Genomic DNA, 12310 nt, shown 5'->3' on the forward strand with positions numbered 1-12310 from the left:
ACATTGTGCCAAATCTCATCTTTCCGAAATTTGCTCATCAGCCCCTTGAGTGAGGAAAAAAATGGAAATGTGGTCCCCGCTAGTGATAAACTTGGCCAGTCTGATCTAGCGCATGGACAGCAGATGCACTGAAACACCATCACCTGCAAGTTCCCTCTAAACCACACACCATCCTGGCTGGGAACTATATCACCATACCCTCACTTGTCACTGAGTCAAAATCCTTCAACTTCCTTCCTAACAGCACTGTAGGTTTACCTACAGCACATGAATTGATTTGGTTCAAGGCAGCAGCTCACCATCATCTCAAGGGCAAATAAAAATGAGCTACAGATGCTGGTCCAGTGAATGAACACAAAAAGAAACCTACAGATTTCCCATTATAGCACCAAGTTAGTTCTTGAACTATTTCAGCATTCATATATTACTTCTAATATGAAATAACCACAGTGAGAATAACTACAACAATCAGTTTTCACTGTTTAATCCACAAGCATTCATGGAAACTAGCCCTTGTAGTTATGTTCAATCTCATGTACACAGGCAGTCACCTGAATTTCCCTATTAAAAAACAAACAGCATAAGCCAACTCAAACTAATGCAGGTATTTTTGCACATTTCTTAGATTAGTTTCTGAATCACTCATTGGAATCAATTTCAATAGATCAACTTGAAGCCAAATTCTTTAATGTAAGTGAATTTAAACTTGCTGCTGTTCAACTTTCTTCAAAATGATCCATCAGAAGCCGGTTGAATGACATGACAACAAAGATATTTAATTGGTTAATAAAATTACACTCCATAAGGAATTTCTGATTTTGAGATAATACCTTAATGTATACGTCTGACAAGCATCAAGTGTTTCTCAATTGTTCAGGTTTTACTGAATGTTAAATCTAGTATTTGTCTGTACATTTCACTTTTTGGCAAATTTATATTTTTGAAACAATTTTGGCTCAGTTGTGACATCAACTGTCATGATATACAAGAGAATCACAGAATTGTTACGGTGCAGGAGGCCATTCAGACTATCATGTCTGCACTGGCTCTTTGAATAAGCATCATGACTCTGGGCCATTCTCCTGACTTTTCAATGCAACTCTGCACATTGCTTATATTCAAATAATCATCTAATACCCTCCTAAATGCCACAATTCTCGCTGCCTCCACCACACTTCCAGGCAGTGCATTCCTGACCCAACCCAATCATTGTATGAAAAAGGTTTTTCTTCCATCACGCTTTTTTCTTTTTCAAATTACTTTGAATCTGTGACCCCTCACTCTTCTAACATTGTGTAGGACCGATGGCTGAAATTCAACAAAGTAGGTTGCACAACCAAGTTGTCAAGTGTCATGGAACTGCCATGTAATAGCAGTAACAATAATTTATTAAGGCATGATAGGATGCATTCTGCCCAGCAACAGGTAAAAATCTGTCTAGCAACAGCAATAGCCAGCATTCAAAAGATGTGATGTTCCCAGTAATGAGATTAGTAGGCATCTAGACAGAACCAGGTATAAATCATCCTATTAGGAGGAAACACTTCACCTGGACCATAAAGATCAGTGGGAGGTATACACATGCTAATTTCCAGAGACAAGGAATTTGAGAGATGCAGACAGCCAAATACACGGAAAGAAGAATCAAAGAGGAACAATGGTATAATTGCCAGCATCGTCAGAAGTAGGCAGGCCAATCCTCAACTCTCAGCCAGGAAGCCAGGCCCGCATCTAAGTTTTAGAGTCACGGCATTGCAGAAGCCTTCGTAAAAGCAATTTAAATATCTTCAGTGGACCAGGAAATGACATCTCCCAGACTTGATCCTAAGCCTTACACTATGTGGTAACTATAAATTGGATTTGACTTCTAGATTTATTTAATTTGGATGCAGTTTCGGAAGGGGGATCACATATTTTGGAACAAGGGATAACTTCTACAGTGTGTGTGTGAGTGATTCATATATTTAATTGTCTTAAAAGTATTGCGGTCTTGTTCATGTGCATTTGTATTTTAAGAAATAGTCTTTAATAAGTATTATGCAACAACTGGCTGTTCTTACCGGGGTTTCATGAGATTCCTCACACGATTTCAAAAACAAAACTATATACCACCACAAACTGGTGTTTCACGTTGGGACACCCTCACAGATAACATCAGCGTGGTTCATGACGCAAATTATGTATGAAATGTTAACAAAAAATCATTACGACTCAGAAAAGACTGAGAAAGAATTAATTGATTCAAATATATTATTTCAAACAATAACGTGCTAATATATCTACACACACACAAACTCATTATTTGCCATGACACAGCAAACCCCTGGAGGGCAGAGTAAACACTTCAAGGCCTCCTTGAAAAAAATAGAACATCCCCACCAACACCTGGGAATCCCTGGACCAATACTGCCCAAAGTGGAGGAAAGGTATCCAGGAAGAAACTGAACATCTAGCGTTTCATCGCCAAGGGAAAGCTGAAGCTAAGTGTCAGTGAAAGAAGCACATGGCAACTCAGAAACCGCACCCACCCAATCCTCCAACGATCATCTGTCCCACCTGTGACAAACTCTAAGTTGCAGATTGGACTCCTGAGTCATCCAAGAACTCATTTTCAGTGTGGAAGCAAGTCATCCTCAACTCAGAAGGGGGAGGTTAAGGAGGAAGGTTCACCCACAATGCTGTTTGGGAGGGAGTTCCAGGATTTTAATCCAGAAAGTGAAGGAATAGCAATATAGGTCCAACTCAGGGGGCTGTGTGGTCTGAAAGGCAACTTGCACGTGGTGGTAATCCATTCATCTGCTGCCCTTGCCCTTCTAGGTGGTAATGGTCATGGGTTTGGAAGATGATGTCGAAGAATCCGTGGAAAGTTGCTGCAACACATCTTGAAGATAGCACACACAGCTGCTACTGTTCTTTGGTGGACAGATGTTGGAGGTGATTGATATCAAGCGGGTAGCTTTGTCTTGGATGGTGCTGAGTTTCTTGAGTGTTGATGGAGCTGCACTCCTCCTGGCAAGTGGAGAGCATTACTCTCTTGACTCGTGCCTAGTGTTAGGGTCCCAGACCAGAACCTCATGGTATAATATAAAACCAGGCAATTTTTCTATTTTGACAGAAATGTGAGGAATGGTTCTACTGACAAAGTAGGGGTCTTTTATAGTAAAACAAGCTTAAATACACAGTTTAAATATAACTCTAACAAATGAAGCAGCTTAACCATTAACAGTTGAACAACATTTAAAAATGAAAGGAAGCAACTTTACTTTCGAGCTTATAGCTATTCCAGTTCCAAATAATTCCTGCATAAACCAAATCCACTTTTAAATAAATAGGTAGCAAACCCAGGCATACTTGTTTAAACAAGTAGTAGTCTTGGAGCTTTCAGAGGAAGATGGCGTTCCAGAAGCCTGCAAAATCCATCTAACTTCAACCAGACTTCAGCTGCAAACTAAACTGTTTTCTGCAAAAACTTTTTTATCTCTGCACATAACCCATATCGTCACATGACCCTGCCAATCACCTAATGTGAAATCCCAGGGAAACTTAAGTAAACAAAAGGTCCATTAACTCTACTTAACATAATCATTTGCAAGACTGAAATGAGTAATTATCCTGCTGTCCCAAAATCTGTGCTGCATTCCCTCCAGACATACCTGTAGCATAAAGCTGAATTTTTAAACATTCCCCTTAAGCACAAAAAAAAACATCCATCTCAATTGCACTACTATCATCACACTTGTGTACAGTTAGAGAGTCAGGTGATGAGTTACTCGCCACAGAATTCCCAGTCTCTGACCTGCTTTTGTAGCCACACTATTCCCATGGCTAGTTCAGTTCAGTTTCTGGTCAATGATAAGCCCTAGGATGTTGATAGTGGGTAAGGCCAGTCAGTGATGGTAAGACCATTTAATGTCAAAGGTAGATAGTGGGATTATCTATTATTGGAGATGGTTATTGCCAGGCACTTAAGTGGCAAGTAACATTTGCGCCAGATGTCAGCCCAAGCCTGAATGTTGTCCAAATCTTGCAGTGTATAGGTTTGGACTGCTTCAGTATCTGAGGAGTTGCAACGGTGCTGAACATTGAGCAATCAGCGAACATTCCCATTTCTGACTTTATGATGTAAGCAAGGTCATTGATGAAGTAGAAAATGGTTGGAGTTTTCCCTCCTGATTCCCATTGACTCCAGCTTGATTAGGGCTCCTTGATTCCACATTTGGTTAAATACGGCCTTGATGTCAAGAGCACTAACTCTCAGCTCACCTCTGGAGTTCAACATTATCCATGTTTGAACCAAGGCAGTAATGAGGCCAGGAACAGGGTGGCCCTGGCAGAATTAAGCATCCGTGAACAGGCTATTTGAGCAAGTGCCTCTTGACAGTAATGTTGGCAAACCGTTCCACGCTTGCTGATGACTGATAAGACAGTAATTGGCTGGGTTGGATTTGTCCTGCTTTTTGTGTACAGGACATACCTAGGCAATTTTCCACATTGTCAAATAGATGCTGGTGTTGTAGCTGTATTGGAACGATTTGACTAAGGACACAGCTACTTCTGGAGCGTAGGTCTTCAGTACTATTGCTGGAATACTGTCAGAGCCCATAGCCATTGCAATATCCGGTGCTTTCAATTATTTCTTTATTACATGGAGTGAATCAAATTAGCTGAAGATTGGCATCTGTGATACTGGGGATTTCTAGCGGCTTCTGGCACAAGAGTTTTACAAATGCTTCAGCCTTATATTTTGCACTGATGTGCTACATCCCCCATCGTTCACCATGGGGATATTTGTGCAGTCTCCTCCTCCAGTTAGTTGTTTAATTGTTCATCACCATTCATGATTGGATGTGGCAGATCTGATCCGTTGGTTATGGGGTCGCTTAGCTCTATCTATTGTATGATGCTTTTGCTACTTGGTATGCAAATAGCATTGTAGATTCACCACGTTTTTAGGTATACTTGGTACTGCTTCAGTGCACTCTTCACTGAACTAGGGTTTATCCCCTGGCTTGATAGTGATGGTGGGGTGGGATTTGAACCCAGAGCATTATTCTGGGTCTCTGGATTACTAGTCCAGTGATATTATCCACTATGCCATTGCCTCCCCCAAAGGTCAGCTATATTTCATTCTGTCTAAGCCAGAGACCAGCAGGCAGAGCGAGCACACATTTTAGCCACGATTGTAGATTTCCCTATGGTGCAGGATGCAAATGGCTGCACACATCATTTTGCGGGCACCATGTCAAATCTGCCCTATACCAGAACTAAACGAGATTCTGCTCTCTCCACATCCACAGGCAGCAAATCATGCAGGTGTGACCATTGGCAGCGACACATGCAACACCCATCAAGCTCCCTTGCAAACTATAATTTACTACTGGTTTGAGCTTGCACAGCAGCAAGCTGATTTTGAATGACAACAGTTTGTGCTTCCACTGCAGTATTCCAACATTAAGTAGCTGTTTGTTGTTCTGCAATGGGAGCTGGGACATTGACTATTAGGCGTCGCATTTGGTTGGCCCATAAGCATTCAAGCAGAGTCAACCACCACTTCCACATTGGAAAGAACAATCTCCAAGCTCTGTGCAATTGGTACCGGACTTCTTCTTGATCCTTGACACTGAATGCAGGCTTTCAGGCAGACATTCCAGTGGAACAAACATTTCATTGTGTCAATCTACCAGCCACCTTCTATAACCTTTCCATTAAAGCTCTCATGTGAGTCCTGTGCAGCAGATCCCATGTGCCAACATGCCCTCCAGTAAGCCAGCACCTGAAATATCCTTCCCCCCTGCCACAGCAGCAAGCCACTCATTCCAATGTCTCATTATGTGCAGATCCTGTTCCTATGCTATTCTTTAAGTTACATCTGGTATCAGTATCTGAACTTGTGGGTGAAAGGAAGTGATCATGCAGTGCCTTCATCATCACTCTGTTGGTGTACATACACTGTCTGATTAGGTTAAAGTTTAATTATTAGTGTCACAAGTAGTTTATGTTAACACTGCAATGAAGTTACTGTGAAAGTCCCCTAGTTGCCACACTCCAGCATCTGTTCGGGTACACTGAGGGAGAATTTAGCATGGCCAATGCACCTAACCACCACATCTTTCGGGCTGTGGGAGGAAACCAGAGCACCCAGAGGAAACCCACAAAGATGCGGGGAGAACGGACAAACTCCACACTGACAGTGACCCGAGGTGGGAATTGAACCCAGGTCCCTGGCGCTGTGAGGCAGCAGTGCTAACCACTGTGCCACCGGTTACACCTCTGGGGTATCTGAAAGGAAAAAGCCATACAGCAAGGAGGATGGGGTGAGTGAGAAATGTACACTTGCACCATCTGCAACTTGTAAATCAGAGAGTGTGGATGAAGAGGGAGTTGAATATATATGCTGTGCATTCTGCTTGGCTGATGTGACTGTCATATATTAAATAACTAGCAGCATGTGCAATCAGAGATGTGGGTGTGTGGCTTGCAGTAGTCCCAAGTCGGAGATTAGGGTGCTGAATCTTAAAGGAAACTATGAGAATAAGAGGTGTGAGTTGGCTTTGATAGATTGGGGAGGATTACTTAAAGGAATGACAGTGGATAGGCAATGGCAAACATTCAAGGAACGCATGGGGAAACTGCAGCAACCGTTTATTCTTGTCTGGCACAAAAGCAAAATTGGTAAAAGGACCAATCCATGGCTTACAAAGGAAATTAGAGAGAGTATCTGATCTAAGGAAAAAGTATACAGATTGGCCAAGAAAAATAATGGGTAGAGGATTGGGAGCAGTTTAGAATTCAGCAAAGAAGGACCAAGGGATTGATTAAGGAGGAGAAAATACAGTACGAAAGTAAGCTTGCAAGGAACATAAAGGCTGACACTAAGAGTTTCTATAGCTACATGAACAGAAAGAGGTTGAAGACAAATATAGGTCCCCTACAGACAGAAACGGGGGAATGTATAATAGGGGACAAAGAAATGGCTGAGCGACTGAATACATACTTGGGTTCTGTCTTCACAAAACAGGATACAAATCAGATGCCAGAAATGTTGGAGAATGCAAGATTTAGTGAGAGGGTAGAACCGAGGGAGATTAATATTAGTAGAGAAATGGTGCTGGGAAAATTGATGGCATTGAAGGCGAATAAATCTCCAGGGCCTGAAAATCTACATCCCACAGTACTTAAGGAAGTGGCTCTAGAAATAGTGAATACATTGGCGGTCATCTTCCAGGATTCTATAGACTCTGGAACAGTCCCTGCAGATTGGAGGGTAGCTAATATCACTCCAATATTCAAAAAGGGGGGTAGAGAGAAACCAGGGGATTATAGACCAGCAAGCTCAACATCGGCAGTGAGGAAAATTCTCAAATCCATTATCAAGGACTTCACAGCAGAGCATTTAGTGGCAGGATCAGACAGCGTGGATTTATGAAGGGGAAATCATGCTTGACAAATCTGTTGGAATTCTTTGAAGATGTAACTAGTAGAGTTGACAAGGGGGACCCAGTCAATGTGGTATATTTGGACTTTCAGAAAGCGTTTGACAAAGTCCCACATAAGAGATTATCGTGCAAGATTAAAGCACATGGGATGGGGGCAAGTGTATTGAGATGGATAGAAAACTGGTTGGCAGAGAGGAAACAAAGAGTAGGAATTAATGGGTGCTTTTCAAATTGGCAGGCAATAACTAGTGGGGTGTCATAGGGATCGGTGCTGGGATCGTATCAATGGTTTGGATGAGGAAACAAAATGTAACATCTCAAAGTTTGCAGATGATACCAAGTTGGGTGGGAGGGTGAACTATGACAAGGATGGAGAGATCCTTCAGAATGATCTAGACAGTTTGGGTGAGTGGGCAAATCAATGGCAGATGCAGTATAATTTGGATAAATGGGAGGTTATTCACTTTGGAAACAGAAAATAGAAGGCAGATTACTACCTGAGTGGCTGTAAATTGGGAGAGGGAAGTGTGCAACAGGGCCTGGGTGACTTTGTGCACCAATCACTGAAGGTAAACAGGCAAATGGCATACTGGCCTTCACTGCGAGAGATTGAGTACATGGCATGTGTTGTTGCAATTATACAGGGCCTTGGTGAGGCCACACCTAACGTATTGTGTGCAGTTTTGGTAGCCTTTTCTACAGAAGGACGTTTTTGCTCTTGAGGGAGTGCAGCGAAGATTTACCAGGCTGATTCCAGGGATGGCGGGACTGATATACGAGGAGAGATTGACTAGGTTAGGATTGTTTTCACTGGAGTTCAGACAAATGGCCATGCTAAAATCTCCCTCAGCGTACCTGAACAGGCGCTGGAGTGTGGCGACTAGGGGAATTTCACAGGAACTTCATTGAAATGCTAATGTAAGCCTTACTTGTGACCAATAAATAAACTTTTAACCTTTATGTTCCCGATGGTGGGGGAGCCAGAACCAGTGATCACAAGCTGAGGATTCAAGGTAGACCACTTAGGACAGAGATGAGGAGACATTTCTTCACCCAAAGAGTGATGAGCCTGTGGAATTGATTACCACAGGAAGTAGTTGATGCCAAAATATTGAATGCATTCAAGAGGCGGCTGGATGTAGCACATTGGACGAATGGAATCAAAGGTTATGGGGAAAAAGTAGGATTAGGCTATTGAGTTGGATGATCAGCCATGATCGCAATGAATGGCAGAGCAGGTTCGAAGGGCCAAATGGCCTCCTCCTGCTTCTATATTTCAATGTACGTATCTAAGGGTAATCTGAAACGTATAAATGTTAGGTATGTCTGATTTTAAGGTTGCTGGTATGGAAGTGATTAGCGATCATGAGTGTGGTGGCGGTGATTTGAATAGTGCCTGAAGCTACTGGTAGTTTGGTAGTACTGGTAGTGACCTGATAAGAGGTGTATAAGACGTTGAGAGGTATTGATAGAGTGGATTCTCAGAGGCTTTTACCCAGGGCTGAAATGGTTGTCACGAGAGGCCACAGGTTTAGGGTGCTGGGGAGTAGGTATAGAGGAGATGTTAGGGTTAAGTTTTTCACTCAGAGCGTGGTGGGTGCGTGGAATCGGCTGCCGGTAGTGGTGGTGGAAGCAGATTCGATAGAGTCTTTTAAGAGACTTTTGGATAGGTTCATGGAGGTTAGTTAGAGGGTTATAGATGTGCCTAGAAGGTAAGGAAATTGTTCGGCGCAACTTGTGGGCCGAAGGGCCTGTTTGTGCTGTCACTTTTCTATGTTCTAGTTAGTAGGATGTGCCATTTGAAGGTGCATTCACTGATGTTGGCTAGGTTCTCAGCATTTTATTCCTGACATTGAACTACACGGAAATCAACTTTCACTGCTTTTTGACCAGATGTCTGAGGGCATATTGATACCACACCCCTCACCGATCTAATGCCACTACATGATATCTCTCTGAATTTCCATCTCCTCCACCATGGTCTCCAGTGCACGTCCAAAAACCTTGGAGCCCATCTCTCCTGTGTTGTGCCATTCATCACCATCTCCCAGGTCAGATTCACTTCCTGCATGATTGCCAGCAGCTGTTCCAACCACAATGCACTTCCACTTTGAGGTGTACAAGCTAGTTTTAACTGGCACTAGCAGCTTAGTATTCTGGGTCCCCTGATGTATTAAGCTAATCAACTGGTGCAGTTAGTGCTGATTGTACATTAAATTCATTCAAACAAGCAGAAAGTCAGTACGCTACCTTCACTGCAATTAATAGGTGCAGAATAATCACACATCCTGAGACCTTGGCCTTTATTTAGGGGCTATCTGATTTAATCCCCAATGTCTTCTGGATGGACATTAATGCAAGGCTAAATCTACCTAATTACAGGGAATTTTCTTGTGCGTTGGCTAACATTCGTCCTGAACCAAATGCATTGGAAAAACTCAGCAGGTCTGGCAGCATCTGTGAATAGAAAAACAGAGTTAATGGTTTGGAGTCCAATATGACTCTGCTATGGAAGTTTAAAAACGAAGAACATCTCATCTGGTCATTCATTATTGTTTGTGGTACATTGTTATAAGCAAATTGCCTACTACATTTGCCTACATAACAAAAATGACTGTATTAAGTAATTCATTAGTCATAAAGCACTTTGGAGACTAGAAATGTCCCAAGGATGTCCCATTGGATGATTGCAAGTTATCAATTTTCCTACAGTAATAATTTTTTTTGTATATATAGAGTGGCAATGCTAAAAAACTAATTATACTTTAGGATGACACAGCCCTTCAATTTTGCATTCGAGTCAAGGTAGAGGATTTACAAGATGGTAGCCATCTGAAGACAGTAGAAAAGTAGGTCACGTTTATTAGGATTTTCTTCTCAGAATGCAACAAAAACACCATTTATATATAAAAAAGGTAAGAATGTAGTACATGATTTCTCTTCATACTCGTGAATTGAAAATAGCTCCTGGACAAACAGGTCCTTTTCAGAAAAAAACTCATGCAAACTCTGGTCCCTATAGATTATTCTGCCTTTATCACAACAGGACTAAAATATTAACAAAGCTAAGGGGCAGGGACAATTCATTCATAACCCTACAATGGAAATCTAGGACTTGTTCAATATTTTAACTGTTTAACAGGCTGAAAAAGTACTGGTGACTGAAAAAGTTGAGTGCGGAACATTTCACTATGGAGGAGTAATGATACAAGGAAATCTCTGCTACTTGGTAAACATGTCCATCTGGTAAACTGACTAGCTTTGAAATTGAAGCTACAGCATAATAAAGTCAAAAGTCCATTAATTAGGAAACAGTTACAAAGACACCAAGAAAATGAAGTCATTATATTTCTATTAGCATTAAAAATTAAGATCCTATAAGCACACAGGACATACAAACAATTGTATACATATGGTTACCCATTATAACATGCAACAGGAGATGCTCTCAGACGACAAATTATTAATCAGGCAAATCAGAGTCTTTGCAATTATATTTTACTAAAGAACAGCAGGGATCAGAACCTTTTATCAAAACATTTTTGCCAAATTATTCAAATATGCTTTATTACATTCACATGAATTAAATAAGAAATGATCTTACATTTGTTTTATTCCATAAACCATTCTATACTAAATACTGAAATATCAGTTAAGGACCAATCACTGGAGTAATATCTTCAGATCCTACTATCATGTAACTATGATACAAAATAAATGTATTTTAATGTGGCACCACATAACAGAACCTAGAGTGGTGACACTGCCTCTGCTGTAATATACATAAATGCCTGGCTATGCAGCAAAAAAAAAGGAACATGCATTCCCTCGACTGAGCTCATGCTGCATTGCATCTGTTATTCAGAATATCTCAAAGCAAGCAAGGCCTGTTTAAAAATAAGCGTTAAAAGCAAGGCAGAACAAACTCCTTATTAAACATATCTTTACCTTAACCCTTTTTCACAACACAACCTACTGGTTCGAATTCCGTTGAGAAGGTTATCCTGCTGCAAAGGTATGAAGGGGGAAAAAGAAACCTAAGAAAAACACAACAGATGTCTGTAATTTAGGAAAAGAGAGATAAAAACAATTACAGTCAGAGGCTGAAGAGAGGGGTGGGGGGGTGGGGGGAAGGGGGGGTGGTGGAGAAAGAGAAAGAAAAAGGGGGGGGAAGAGAGAGACAGAAGATAGACTAGTAAGAAGCAGAGCACAACCTCCTCTGCATAGTCTAGCACAGTCAGCAGCGAAGGAGGACAGCACAGTGTTACACAGGTTCCATGCCCAGAGAGGAAAAGAATCAGCTGATCACAGATCAAACGAAAATCCATTTAGCAGATTGTGGTGAAAAAAAATGCTTTTACTGCAGTAAAGCAATTTACACTATAGCTGAATCCTGACTTGGCAAGTTTAAATCTGCAAGAAGCTACACCTGTGCTGATGTTACTCCTTCCTCCCCCTCGCACACCCAACCACTGGTCTGAAATCTGCATGTGCCCTTGTTTATTGATTAGATTCCAAACTGAGTTTTTTGAAAAGGATGCAATGCCTTCTCTGACATTAAGATATATTAAAATATTACATACGAATTGTAAAACAGTCTCATTGATCACATTGTCATGAACTGTAGTTCACTGAAGCCAACCAAACTTTGCCTTATAACCTGCAGTCTCCTGAGCCATACATCTGCCCATTATTGTCCATTAGATACTTTCACCATTACAATTAGAAAACCTTTGCACTATACTGCACATAGTGCACATTTGAGTTCACTGTCAGCTATTTTTCGGCACAAATTCCTAGAGCAAGGCATGACAGCAGTATGACAATTATTTTAACATAGTAGACCAAATAGGAAAAATGATAAACAAAAATGA

At 41.4% G+C, this 12310-nt stretch overlaps 1 long non-coding RNA gene across 1 annotated transcript in view; it reads right to left on the reverse strand.

Annotated features, from left to right (window-relative positions):
- Positions 1 to 11475, reverse strand: part of LOC144488487 (uncharacterized) — a 67017-nt gene extending 55542 nt beyond the window's left edge. Inside the window, exon 1 of the long non-coding RNA XR_013496601.1 lies at positions 11385 to 11475. This is a non-coding gene — a long non-coding RNA (uncharacterized LOC144488487). The remainder of the gene's footprint in view (positions 1 to 11384) is intronic.
- Between the last annotated feature and the right edge of the window lie 835 nt (positions 11476 to 12310).

Source organism: Mustelus asterias, unplaced genomic scaffold (assembly GCF_964213995.1).
Source record: "Mustelus asterias unplaced genomic scaffold, sMusAst1.hap1.1 HAP1_SCAFFOLD_1604, whole genome shotgun sequence".
NCBI classification, from domain to species: Eukaryota; Metazoa; Chordata; class Chondrichthyes; order Carcharhiniformes; family Triakidae; genus Mustelus; species Mustelus asterias.